The sequence below is a fragment of the Procambarus clarkii genome, chromosome 89 (assembly GCF_040958095.1).
Source record: "Procambarus clarkii isolate CNS0578487 chromosome 89, FALCON_Pclarkii_2.0, whole genome shotgun sequence".
In the NCBI taxonomy this organism is placed as follows: domain Eukaryota; kingdom Metazoa; phylum Arthropoda; class Malacostraca; order Decapoda; family Cambaridae; genus Procambarus; species Procambarus clarkii.
In genome coordinates this window covers 19,801,721-19,816,453 of record NC_091238.1, presented here as the reverse complement: position 1 = coordinate 19,816,453, position 14,733 = coordinate 19,801,721, and positions in this window count along the sequence as shown.

The window sequence follows — 14,733 nt, the reverse complement described above, 5'->3', positions numbered from 1 at the left end:
TAAATCGTACCTTACAGGGTTAATAGAATTCTATGACCAAGCGACAAAAATTAGGCAAGAAAGAGAAATGTGGGCAGACTACATTTTCTTGGACTACAAAATTCTCAAGGGAATTGACGGGGTGGACAAAGACAAACACGGGTGGAACACGAACAAGGGGACACAGGTGGAAACTCAGTGAACAAATGAGCCACAGAGACGTTAGAAAGAATTGTTTCAGTGTCAGAGTAGTTAACAGATGGAATGCATTAGGCAGTGATGTGGTGGAGGCTGACTCCATACACAGTTTCAAATGTAGATTTGACAGAGCCCAGTAGGCTCAGGAATCTGTACACCTGTTGCTTTATAGTTGAGAGGCGGGACCAAAGAGCCAAAGCTCAACCCCCGCAAGCACAATAACAACAACAACTAGGTGTATACACCATCACCTCACCATCAGCTCACAACGCCCTCATGCGTTCACTCACAGAAGATAATATTTACTCTGAAGCTTAGAATCAACACGTCAAAGGAATTCCTCCAGTCTGACTGACTAGTGGAGACCTTGTTTATGGGGGTGGTACTGCTTTACATGAGGGGGGGGGGTGATGGTTGTGTGTGTGTGTGTGTGTGTGTGTGTGTGTGTGTGTGTGTGTGTGTGTGTCTTCACCTAGTGGTATTCACTTCGTTGTGTTTGCGAGGGTTGAGCTCTGCTTTCTGCCCGCCTCTCAACTGTCAATCAGTCAACTGTTACTAACTACTAACTAATTTTTTCTCACACACACACAAACCAGTTGATTGACAGTTGAGAGGCGGGACCAAAGAGACAAAGCTCAACCCCCGCAAGCACAATTAGGTGAGTACACACGCACACACACACACACACATATAGGAGGCAGCCCGCAACAACAGGTACCTATTTACTGCTAGGTAACTGGTGCATCAGGGTAAAAGAAAGTCTGCTCATTGTTTCTCGCCGGGTATCGAACCCCGGACTACAGGATTACGTGTCCCACGTGCTGTCCACTCAACCACCGGCCACCCCGGTGTGTGTATGTGCGTGGGTATAGAAAAGCATATAAAATCAGAGATCAGGTCGCCAATATAAACACACAAGTACTCACTGACCACCAAAAAAACTCAAATGCAAAAACTGTAAAAATATTATGATATGGAAATATGCAGATATTAAAAAAATACATAAGTATAGTCATCAAGGGAAGAATGTAACTTTGGAACAAGCAGTTGGGGCCTCCAGTCTGGTATCAAGAATTGTCATGACCTTCATTGTGCAGATATTACAGTAAAATGGACAGAATGTCAAGCAGAAAGTGAGCCACGCAGTAAGACAAATCATTGTTTACGCACGAATGAAAGAACATTCAGGACCTGGAGCGAGGGAAAGCTCTAACAACCACCAGGACATTGGAACAACCAGAACAACTGGTCCAAAAAGTCACAACTTCTACAACCCACAAGACACCAACGCACCTAGCTGCGGAATATTACTGGTATACACCTAAAAAAAACTCCCATGCAAACAGAGAAACTTCGTTTATCTTCCCTCGTCATTTAAGGGGCCTGACGGCTGAGTGGACCCAGCTCGGTATTCGTAATCCCAAAATTCTGGGTTCGATCCCCGGCGGAGGGCAGAGTTTCTTTCACCTTGTTCACTTAGCAGTAAATAGGTACCAGGGAGTTAGACAGCTGCTACGGGCTGCTTCCTGGAGATGTGTGTAACAAAAAGGAGGCCTGGTCGAAGACCGGGCCGCAGGGACGCTAAGCCCCGAAATCATCTCAAGATAACCTCAAGATAAATCTATGCCAACACACAAGGCTGAAAAAAAACACGAATCTTCCAATAAGAATTGATGGACATAGGTATTTTCAGAGATGCTCTTGGACGTAGGTTCGAATCCTCGTCAAGGCCCTTGTAGATTTGTTCTCCCATATGTGGTCTCACAGGATTAAATATGATGTTTATAGCGTGGACATAATCCCGTACTAGACAACACGGAAAGTGAGGTTAGGAATACATAAACATCATTAATTTAATAAATTTAATAATTTTAATTATTAAATTAATAATTAATTTAATAATATAAATTAATTTAATTACATGAACATCATCATGTAATAGAGAAAGCAAATAAAGCCGACCTTTATGTTAAAGACTCACGCAACTGAACACAACTGCTAAACTCCTCAAATGATGTTGTTAAGTCATTAGGAATTCAAGAAGATAACCAAATGTTGGTAATTATTGAACCTTCCAGATGCATCAACCAAATAATAAAAAAAATCGTTGAACAGGCGAGAAATATCGAGAAATGCCTAGAAAGCCTTCAACACCCAGTACAGAATATTATCCTCATAGGACACTTCAATCCTTCAAGTTTGAAATGGAAGACATAAAAAAATAAACAAAGGTGTCGAAGCTTCGTAAATTCAAAACACACGTGGAAAAGAAAGGTTATTTAATCAATTTTATATCAAGAATCTGGACCTGTAGTGGGAGGAAGTGAATTATGAACGCTCAAGCGGTCCCAGAACGACGGCCCTCAGCCCTCAAGCGCCAATACAATGTATATACACACACAAAATACTGAGGCATACAAAATATGTATAAAATATGTCGCTCTGAGAAATATTAGGAAAAGCTATAACATAAGAGGCACTCAAGTGGTTACAGAACTACTCAAGAGGTTACAGAACCCGTCGAGAGGTTACAGAACCCCTCAAGAGGTTACAGAACCCGTCGAGAGGTTACAGAACCCCTCAAGAGGTTACAGAACCCGTCGAGAGGATACAGAACCCCTCAAGAGGTTACAGAACCCGTCGAGAGGATACAGAACCCCTCAAGAAGTTACAGAACCCCTGAAGCCACCACTAACGTCCCATCAAAGGAGAACACACACCTGAAGCAGGGACACGCACCAGGAGTCGTCCAGAAGCAGGGACACGCACCAGGAGTCGTCCAGAAGCAGGGACACGCACCCGGAGTCGTCCAGAAGCAGGGACACGCACCAGGAGTCGTCCTGAAGCAGGGACACGCACCAGGAGTCGTCCTGAAGCAGGGACACGCACCAGGAGTCGTCCTGAAGCAGGGACACGCACCAGGAGTCGTCCAGAAGCAGCGACACGCACCAGGAGTCGTCCAGAAGCAGGGACACGCACCAGGAGTCGTCCAGAAGCAGGGACACGCACCAGGAGTCGTCCAGAAGCAGCGACACGCACCAGGAGTCGTCCAGAAGCAGCGACACGCACCAGGAGTCGTCCTGAAGCAGGGACACGCACCAGGAGTCGTCCAGAAGCAGGGACACGCACCAGGAGTCGTCCTGAAGCAGGGACACGCACCAGGAGTCGTCCTGAAGCAGGGACACGCACCAGGAGTCGTCCAGAAGCAGGGACACGCACCAGGAGTCGTCCAGAAGCAGCGGCACGCACCAGGAGTCGTCCAGAAGCAGCGACACGCACCAGGAGTCGTCCTGAAGCAGGGACACGCACCAGGAGTCGTCCTGAAGCAGGGACACGCACCAGGAGTCGTCCAGAAGCAGGGACACGCACCAGGAGTCGTCCAGAAGCAGCGACACGCACCAGGAGTCGTCCAGAAGCAGCGACACGCACCAGGAGTCGTCCAGAAGCAGCGACACGCACCAGGAGTCGTCCAGAAGCAGCGGCACGCACCAGGAGTCGTCCAGAAGCAGCGACACGCACCAGGAGTCGTCCAGAAGCAGGGACACGCACCAGGAGTCGTCCTGAAGCAGGGACACGCACCAGGAGTCGTCCAGAAGCAGGGACACGCACCAGGAGTCGTCCAGAAGCAGCGACACGCACCAGGAGTCGTCCAGAAGCAGGGACACGCACCAGGAGTCGTCCAGAAGCAGGGACACGCACCAGGAGTCGTCCAGAAGCAGGGACACGCACCAGGAGTCGTCCAGAAGCAGCGACACGCACCAGGAGTCGTCCAGAAGCAGGGACACGCACCAGGAGTCGTCCAGAAGCAGGGACACGCACCAGGAGTCGTCCAGAAGCAGGGACACGCACCAGGAGTCGTCCAGAAGCAGCGACACGCACCAGGAGTCGTCCAGAAGCAGGGACACGCACCAGGAGTCGTCCAGAAGCAGGGACACGCACCAGGAGTCGTCCAGAAGCAGCGACACGCACCAGGAGTCGTCCAGAAGCAGGGACACGCACCAGGAGTCGTCCAGAAGCAGGGACACGCACCAGGAGTCGTCCAGAAGCAGCGACACGCACCAGGAGTCGTCCAGAAGCAGGGACACGCACCAGGAGTCGTCCTGAAGCAGGGACACGCACCAGGAGTCGTCCAGAAGCAGGGACACGCACCAGGAGTCGTCCAGAAGCAGCGACACGCACCAGGAGTCGTCCAGAAGCAGGGACACGCACCAGGAGTCGTCCAGAAGCAGGGACACGCACCAGGAGTCGTCCAGAAGCAGGGACACGCACCAGGAGTCGTCCAGAAGCAGCGACACGCACCAGGAGTCGTCCAGAAGCAGGGACACGCACCAGGAGTCGTCCTGAAGCAGCGACACGCACCAGGAGTCGTCCAGAAGCAGGGACACGCACCAGGAGTCGTCCAGAAGCAGCGACACGCACCAGGAGTCGTCCAGAAGCAGGGACACGCACCAGGAGTCGTCCTGAAGCAGGGACACGCACCAGGAGTCGTCCTGAAGCAGCGACACGCACCAGGAGTCGTCCAGAAGCAGGGACACGCACCAGGAGTCGTCCTGAAGCAGCGACACGCACCAGGAGTCGTCCTGAAGCAGGGATACGCACCAGGAGTCGTCCAGAAGCAGGGACACGCACCAGGAGTCGTCCAGAAGCAGGGACACGCACCAGGAGTCGTCCTGAAGCAGGGACACGCACCAGGAGTCGTCCAGAAGCAGGGACACGCACCAGGAGTCGTCCTGAAGCAGGGACACGCACCAGGAGTCGTCCAGAAGCAGAGACACGCACCCGCCGCTAAACAAGTAAGTATGTACTTCTCTCTCTCCTCTCCCTCCTCTCTTCTCTCTCTCACATCTTTTCGTTCATATTTCCTCCCGAGCTCCTAAGAAAGAGGGCGAGAAGAGGAGGAAGAGGAGGAGGAGAAGGAGAAGGAAGAGGAAGAAAAGGAGGAGGAAGAGGTAGAGAGAGAGAAGTGGAGAAGAGAGAAGTAAGAGAAGGGAAGGTGGGAGCACTGAGGACGGGAAAATGTGGATTGGGGGGTAAGGTTGTCTCACCCAGGTAGACCCGGGGTTGGTGGTGGGGGTGAGAGGCAAGGTGTACCTGCCCAGGTGGGGGAGGCCGGGGTGTGGGGCAGGGGGTGCAGGAATGGGGTGGCCAGGCTAGACGGGTCAATACACCTGTACACCCACCACCACCACCACCACTACCACCACCACTACCACCACCAACACTACCACCAACACTGCTACCATCACCAACACTGCTACCATCACCAACACTACCACCCCCACCACCACTACCACCACCAACACTACCCCCCACCACCACTACCACCACCACCAACACAATCAACTAAACTATCAATACAATCTCCACAACTATCACCAGCCTTCGTTAGACCAATACTGGAGTACGCAGCACCGGCATGGAATCAGCATCTTAAAAAGGAGAAAACCAGACCCAGAAAAGTACAGAAGTGTCCAACAAGACTGGTACCAGACTTAAGAGGGTTAAGCTACGAGGAGAGTCTTAAGGGCACTAAATCGCAACCTTAGAGGTGAGAAGAAGCAAAGGGGGATATGATCCCAACATACAAGATACAGAGGGGGAATATACCAGATGGCGAAGGACAGCCTCTTTATATTGAGAGAAAGAACAACTTCTAGAGACCTTCAATCCATAAATTTAAGGCAAGATTCGACAAAGAATTTGAACGCTAGAATAGTTTTAAAAATATGTTCCAGGTGCAGAGAGAGAGAGAGAGAGAGAGAGAGAGAGAGAGAGAGAGAGAGAGAGAGAGAGAGAGAGAGAAGGGTTAATTAACGATAGAAATAAGGTGAAAAGCTAAAGAAGAACTTTTTTGTGGGACAGAAGTAGTCTGTGGAAGGGTAAAAGGTGGCATTCGTTTTTTTTTAAGGTGAGAGATATGTGTGAGTCGACCAGCTCCTGTGTGTGTGTGAGACGACCAGCTCCTGTGTGTGTGTGAGACGACCAGCTCCTGTGTGTGTGTGTGAGTCGACCAGCTCCTGTGTGTGTGTGTGTGAGACGACCAGCTCCTGTGTGTGTGTGAGACGACCAGCTCCTGTGTGTGTGTGTGTGAGACGACCAGCTCCTGTGTGTGTGTGAGACGACCAGCTCCTGTGTGTGTGAGTCGACCAGCTCCTGTGTGTGTGTGTGAGTCGACCAGCTCCTGTGTGTGTGTGTGAGTCGACCAGCTCCTGTGTGTGTGTGTGAGTCGACCAGCTCCTGTGTGTGTGTGAGTCGACCAGCTCCTGTGTGTGTGTGTGAGTCGACCAGCTCCTGTGTGTGTGTGAGTCGACCAGCTCCTGTGTGTGTGTGAGTCGACCAGCTCCTGTGTGTGTGTGAGTCGACCAGCTCCTGTGTGTGTGTGAGCCGACCAGCTCCTGTGTGTGTGTGAGTCGACCAGCTCCTGTGTGAGTGTGAGTCGACCAGCTCTTGTGTGTGTGTGAGCCGACCAGCTCTTGTGTGTGTGTGAGTCGACCAGCTCCTGTGTGTGTGTGTGAGTCGACCAGCTCCTGTGTGTGTGTGAGACGACCAGCTCCTGTGTGTGTGTGTGAGTCGACCAGCTCCTGTGTGTGTGTGAGTCGACCAGCTCCTGTGTGTGTGTGAGACGACCAGCTCCTGTGTGTGTGTGAGTCGACCAGCTCTTGTGTGTGTGTGAGTTGACCAGCTCCTGTGTGAGTGTGAGTCGACCAGCTCCTGTGTGTGTGTGAGTCGACCAGCTCCTGTGTGTGTGTGAGTCGACCAGCTCCTGTGTGTGTGTGAGTCGACCAGCTCCTGTGTGTGTGTGAGTCGACCAGCTCCTGTGTGTGTGTGAGTCGACCAGCTCCTGTGTGTGTGTGAGCCGACCAGCTCCTGTGTGTGTGTGAGTCGACCAGCTCCTGTGTGAGTGTGAGTCGACCAGCTCTTGTGTGTGTGTGAGCCGACCAGCTCTTGTGTGTGTGTGAGTCGACCAGCTCCTGTGTGTGTGTGTGAGTCGACCAGCTCCTGTGTGTGTGTGAGACGACCAGCTCCTGTGTGTGTGTGTGAGTCGACCAGCTCCTGTGTGTGTGTGAGTCGACCAGCTCCTGTGTGTGTGTGAGACGACCAGCTCCTGTGTGTGTGTGAGTCGACCAGCTCTTGTGTGTGTGTGAGTTGACCAGCTCCTGTGTGAGTGTGAGTCGACCAGCTCCTGTGTGTGTGTGAGTCGACCAGCTCCTGTGTGTGTGTGAGTCGACCAGCTCCTGTGTGTGTGTGAGTCGACCAGCTCCTGTGTGTGTGTGAGTCGACCAGCTCCTGTGTGTGTGTGAGTCGACCAGCTCCTGTGTGTGTGTGAGTCGACCAGCTCCTGTGTGTGTGTGAGTCGACCAGCTCCTGTGTGTGTGTGAGCCGACCAGCTCCTGTGTGAGTGTGAGTCGACCAGCTCTTGTGTGTGTGTGAGCCGACCAGCTCTTGTGTGTGTGTGAGTCGACCAGCTCCTGTGTGTGTGTGTGAGTCGACCAGCTCCTGTGTGTGTGTGAGACGACCAGCTCCTGTGTGTGTGTGTGAGTCGACCAGCTCCTGTGTGTGTGTGAGTCGACCAGCTCCTGTGTGTGTGTGAGACGACCAGCTCCTGTGTGTGTGTGAGTCGACCAGCTCTTGTGTGTGTGTGAGTTGACCAGCTCCTGTGTGAGTGTGAGTCGACCAGCTCCTGTGTGTGTGTGAGTCGACCAGCTCCTGTGTGTGTGTGAGTCGACCAGCTCCTGTGTGTGTGTGAGTCGACCAGCTCCTGTGTGTGTGTGAGTCGACCAGCTCCTGTGTGTGTGTGAGTCGACCAGCTCCTGTGTGTGTGTGAGTCGACCAGCTCCTGTGTGAGTGTGAGTCGACCAGCTCTTGTGTGTGTGTGAGCCGACCAGCTCTTGTGTGTGTGTGAGTCGACCAGCTCCTGTGTGTGTGTGTGAGTCGACCAGCTCCTGTGTGTGTGTGAGACGACCAGCTCCTGTGTGTGTGTGTGAGTCGACCAGCTCCTGTGTGTGTGTGAGTCGACCAGCTCCTGTGTGTGTGTGAGACGACCAGCTCCTGTGTGTGTGTGAGTCGACCAGCTCTTGTGTGTGTGTGAGTCGACCAGCTCCTGTGTGAGTGTGAGTCGACCAGCTCTTGTGTGTGTGTGAGACGACCAGCTCCTGTGTGTGTGTGAGTCGACCAGCTCCTGTGTGTGTGTGAGACGACCAGCTCCTGTGTGTGTGTGAGTCGACCAGCTCTTGTGTGTGAGTGTGAGTCGACCAGCTCTTGTGTGTGTGTGAGTCGACCAGCTCCTGTGTGTGTGTGAGTCGACCAGCTCTTGTGTGTGTGTGAGTTGACCAGCTCCTGTGTGAGTGTGAGTCGACCAGCTCCTGTGTGTGTGTGAGTCGACCAGCTCCTGTGTGTGTGTGAGTCGACCAGCTCCTGTGTGTGTGTGAGTCGACCAGCTCCTGTGTGTGTGTGAGTCGACCAGCTCCTGTGTGTGTGTGAGTCGACCAGCTCTTGTGAGAGTGACATAATGCATTTCTTAACTATAACAAATGGCCACATACACACACACATAGTTCCACATGATATAAACTATATAGTTTACACATTAGGCCAAGCTGGACACAGTATCTACGAAGGCTCTCCACTTCAGGCTGTGGAGCACTGTATCTCACCTAGACAAAAATACAGTATTAAGGAGAGAAATAAATCACCAAGGCACAGTAAGGGGTTATACCTGATGCTCATAAAATGGTTTGAATCTATTGGTAGCATTATGTATTGTACCACCTTTCTTTAAGCCTTGCAGGGAGCATTATTAAGACTAGCACATCACTTAGACCTTGCAGGGAGTATTATTAAGACTAGCACATCACTTAGACCTTACAGGGAGCATTATTAAGACTAGCACATCACTTAGACCTTGCAGGGAGTATTATTAAGGCTAGCACATCACTTAAACCTTGCAGGGAGTATTATTAAGACTAGCACATCACTTAGACCTTGCAGGGAGCATTATTAAGACTAGCACATCACTTAGACCTTGCAGGGAGTATTATTAAGGCTAGCACATCACTTAAACCTTGCAGGGAGTATTATTAAGACTAGCACATCACTTAGACCTTGTAGGGAGTATTATTAAGACTAGCACATCACTTAGACCTTGCAGGGAGTATTATTAAGACTAGCACATCACTTAGACCTTGTAGGGAGTATTATTAAGGCTAGCACATCACTTAAGCCTTGCAGGGAGTATTATTAAGACTAGCACATCACTTAGACCTTGCAGGGAGTATTATTAAGACTAGCACATCACTTAAACCTTGTAGGGAGCATTATTAAGGCTAGCACATCACTTAAGCCTTGCAGGGAGCATTATTAAGGCTAGCACATCACTTAAGCCTTGCAGGGAGCATTATTAAGGCTAGCACATCACTTAAACCTTGCAGGGAGCATTATTAAGACTAGCACATCACTTAAACCTTGCAGGGAGCATTATTAAGGCTAGCACATCACTTAAAACTTGCAGGGAGCATTATTAAGGCTAGCACATCACTTAAGCCTTGCTGGGAGCATTATTAAGGCTAGCACATCACTTAAGAATTGCTGGGAGCATTATTAAGGCTAGCACATCACTTAAAACTTGCAGGGAGCATTATTAAGGCTAGCACATCACTTAAGCCTTGCTGGGAGCATTATTAAGGCTAGCACATCACTTAAGCCTTGCAGGGGGCATTAATAAAGTCACATACCTAACTTTACAGGGATCATTCTTAAGGTCACATCACCTAGACCAGCAGATAGACCAAATGCAGCACATGGCAACACCTCTTGTGAGACCTGAACAATTTGGAACACAGACCAGTGACAGTTTTACATCATCATTATCCACTACAAATTATTAGTATTATTATTATTTTATACCACAGACGTGGCCACACATTCACAATGCTAACCAACATATATACATTTTCTTCTGTCCTCCATGGACAGGGTGAGAGATCTGTTAAACATATAGTTCAGTGATTTGTTGAACAATCAACCACATGTGATTGTAGTGCTTTTAAAATGCTAAGGTAATCTACAAATATAAGTACACAGATTTAAAAATGCAGTTCTGACAACTTCCACATACCCCTGTGTACAAGTACACACACACACATACAGAAAGCAACATTATATATATATATATATATATATATATATATATATATATATATATATATATATATATATATATATATGTGTGTGTGTGTGTGTGTGTATATCACGAAAATAAACACGTGATTAAGAATGTGACAATGTCAGACCACGGAGGAAAATGAAACAGGAATTTGCATTTGTTATGGTTTTCGTTAGCTTTGTTTCTGTGAGTGCTATTATGTCTGGGTTTTCTTCAAGTACCCATTCTCCAAGTTCATTTGTTTTATTTGTAATCCCATCTATGTTAGTGTACATTGCCTTGAGACTCGCTTTCTTCTGCCCCTTCTCATGTCCCTTTCTTGGGGAGCGTTCTGCTGATGGGGGAGGCTGTTCCGTGTGCATGAGGTTTTATGGGGTGGATAACAGGGTGTCAGAGGATACTGGAGTGAGGGGCGGGGGGTTAAGTGAAGGGGGGACAGGGAGGGTATGGGGTGACGGGGGGAGGGAGGACAGTGGGGGAAAGGGGGGGACATGGCGGGATTAGAGAAGGGGGTAGCTGGGTGGGAGTGGGGTGATGGGGGAGGGAGAGTGGGCTGAGCATTTGAGTGGGGGCAGGGAGGGTTTGGGGTTTCTATGCAGAGGGTGGTGGAGTTGCCCTCCCCTCTGCTGTTGCTGGGTTGCTAGTTGTGGATTCCCCCCTCACCGTGTGTGTGTTCTTCTATTTGTATTCACCTATTTGTTTTTTGGGGGTTAAGCTTTGCTCTTTCGGCCCGCCTCTCAACTGTCAATCAATCAACTGTAACTACAGTTAATTGATTGACAGTTTTTTTTCACCCCCCCCCCCAGGAAACAGCTCCGTAACAGCTGTCTAACTCCCAGGTACCTATTTACTACTAGGTAACAGGGGCATCAGGGTGGTAGAGTGGTAGAAACTTTGCCCCATTTGTTTCTGCCTGGTCGGGGAGTCGGAACCTGCTGACCCCGGGCCACAGCATTACGAGTCCTGCGTGCTGTCCCCTCAGCTACCAGACCCCCACCAGTGTTTGTGTGTGTGTGTGTGTGTGTGTGTGTGTGTGTGTGTGTGTGTGTGTGTGTGTGTGTGTGTGTGTGTGTGTGTGTGTGTGTGTGTGTGCGTGCGTGCTCGCGTGTGTGTGTGTGTGTGCGTGTGTGACCACAAATATACATACCCCCACACTTAGCTCCAATACAACCCCCTCCCTCAAGAACAACACAGCAGGGGGGGGGAGCAACAGGTGCAACAAGTCACTAACCAAGACAGATGTTCCCTGAGCACCAACACCACCCCCCCCTCCTCCCCCCGTCCCCCCACCCCCAGTTTTCACGCTCGCCTCTCGCCCAAAACCACCAGAACAAGTACGGGACATGTTTAGCTAACACGCCCACTACCCCCCCCCCCCCCCACCCCCCGGACACCCGCCACACACGGTGTAAACCTCGGGTGTAAAGAGTCTCTAACATGGTTTACACACGAGCCAGCATGGGCCGCTCTGGTTCACACACAACTGTACAGGAACGGTGTAGTGTGTACTCTTAACAACCCCAGTAACAAGCAGTTGGCGTGTGTCCCCACACAACATGATCTCAGGGTGCCAATAAATGGAGTAAAGGGAAAGGGAAGGGAAGGGAAGGAGTGGGAAGAGGATAGAGAGAGAGAGAGAGGAAGAGGTGGTGGTGAAAGAGGAGTAGTGTGAGGGTTAAATAGGTCCTCCCCCCCCCCCCCCGAGGGGGGGAAAGGCACTCCCCCCCCCCCCCGAGTGGGGGAAAGGCACTCCCCCCTCGGGTGGGGGAGAGCCCCCCCCCCCCCCTCCCTAAGAAACACAAGAACAATTGTGTCCAAGTTTGGGCAATGTATGTGCGTGATTGTTGATGGTTATGACAATAGCGCGCACGTACTCACGCACGCACGCACACACACAGGTGGCTGGAGCGCCGGTGGCTGTGTGGACGGCACGCTGGACACGTAATCCTGTGGCCTGGGTTCGATTCCCGGCGCCGGCGAGTAAACAAAACGGGCGGAGTTTCTTTCACCCTGTGTCCCCCTGTTACCTAGCAGTAAATAGGTACCTGGGAGTTAGTCAACTGTCACGGGCTGCTTCTTGGGGGGGGGGGAATATTAGTAGTTAGAAAGAGTTGATTGACAGTCGTGAGGCGGGCCGAAAGAGCAGAGCTCAATTCCCCGCAAGCACAACTAGGTGAATACAACTAGGTAAATAAACACATAAAAAGTAAAGAGGTCCCAGAACTAAGAGACATGAGTTACGAGGAAAGGCTGAGGGAACTGCACCTCACGTCGCTGGAAGACAGAAGAGCCCGGGGAGACATGATCACCTCATACAAAATTCTCGGGAATTGAGAGGGTTGACAAGCATGGATTATTTAACATGGGTGGTACACGCACAAAGGAACACAGGTGGAAGCTGAGTACCCAAATGAGCCACAGAGACATTAGAAAGAACGTTTTTAGTGTCAGAATAGTTAGTAAATGGAATGCACTAGGAAGTGATGTGGTCGGAGGCTGACTCCATACACAGTTTCAAATAGACATATGATGGAGCCCAGTAGGCTCAGGAACCTGTACACCAGTTGATTGACGGTTGAGAGGCGGGACCAAAGAGCCAAAGCTCAACCCCCGCAATCACAAACACACACACACACACACACACACACACACACACACACACACACACACACACACACACACACACACACACACACACACACTCACACTTCAAAGCGTTAAACGACAAAGAGTACTGGGAAGACGGGACACCACGAGCGTAGCTCTCATCCTGTAACTACACTTAGGTAATTACACGCACACCCACACACGAAACGAAGAAGGAAATGGAAAAAAAGAGGTCAAAGCACAGAGGAAAAAACCGAAATAGAGGCAACAGATCCAGGAACGAATACAAAAATATACGAAGAATGTCGGAAACGAAACTATGAAAATGATATTGCCACTAAAAACTTAGACACACTAAAACTCCTACATAATCATATCAGAAGGAAACGACAGTGAACAACCACGTGCCTCCAAAAAATGTAAATATACAGGAAATATTAAGGAAATTATTGAGGATCTTAATGCCAGGTTCCATGTAGAGTTCACAACTTAATCTGTCGAGCTGTCAGTACTAGAAGAGGACTTTGCTCTAGATAAGAGACAGCAGTATTAAATATTGAGATAACAGCAGAGGAACACAACTAGCATCATTAGTCAAACATTAAAGCTATTCAACCAGTCACTGTATCACTATGGATGTTAAGAGCAGCTCAGGCCCTGGTGTGTAACTAGCATTCAGCTTTAATAAGTCACATATATTGGGCAAATTGGCTAGCTGCTGGAAAAAAAGACAAATGTGGTACCCATGCGGGCGATGAGTCACAATAACGTGGCTCAAGTATGATGACCGGACCACACACTAGAATGTGAAGGGACGACGACGTTTCGCTCCGTCCTGGACCATTCTCAAGTCGATTGTGGACCATTCCCAAGTCGATTGTGGACCATTCTCAAGTCGTAGTACCCATTTACAAGGGAGGAGATAGAGAAGAGACACCTACCAACAGACCAGGGTCATTGACGACCAGTCCCTTGTAAGGTACTCGAAAGAGCAGTGGGGATAAGATTACAATGACCAAACCACACATCATAAAATGAAGAAACGACGACGTTTCGGTCCATCCTGGACCATTATCAAGTTGTATGGTTCAGGACGGACCGAAACGTCGTGGTCTCTCCATCTTCTGGAGTGTGGTGTGGTCCTTATATCTTCAGCCACGTTATTGTGACTCGTCCTCAGCATGAGGATAAGACTGCACACCTGGAGAGAATTATGTAAACAAACATGAAGATGGCTTCAGGGAAGGAAAATCATGCCTGGCGAGCCTTCTGGAGTGCTATGATAAGTAACTAGAATAAGGCAGGACAGAGAACGCTGAGAGAGATAACATATATCTGGCCTGCCTAAAAAGCCTTTGATACAGGACCTCACAAGAGATTACTACACAAACTGGAGAGGCAGGCGGGAGTAAGGGAAGAAGCAATAAAGTAAAGAATTACTTAACAGACAAAAGATATCATTCATGAACCTTAATAAAGAGACATTTAGATAAGGAGACATCAGATAAAACTGGTGATTTTCGCTAATCACCAGTTTTAGAGTATGTCGTCCCATCGTGGAACCCCATTTGTAAACACACAAGGAAACTCGAAAATAGTTGCAGTTTGCAACAAGGCTCGTCCCAGGATTGCGAGGGAAGAGAGACTGAAGGAACTAAACCTGAGGGGACATGATAGACGTATAAAATACTTAGGAGGGGGATTGACAGAGTGGTAAAAGAGGAAATGGTCAAAATGAATACCATTATTTCAAGAGAACACGGATGGAAGCTTGAGATTCAGATGAG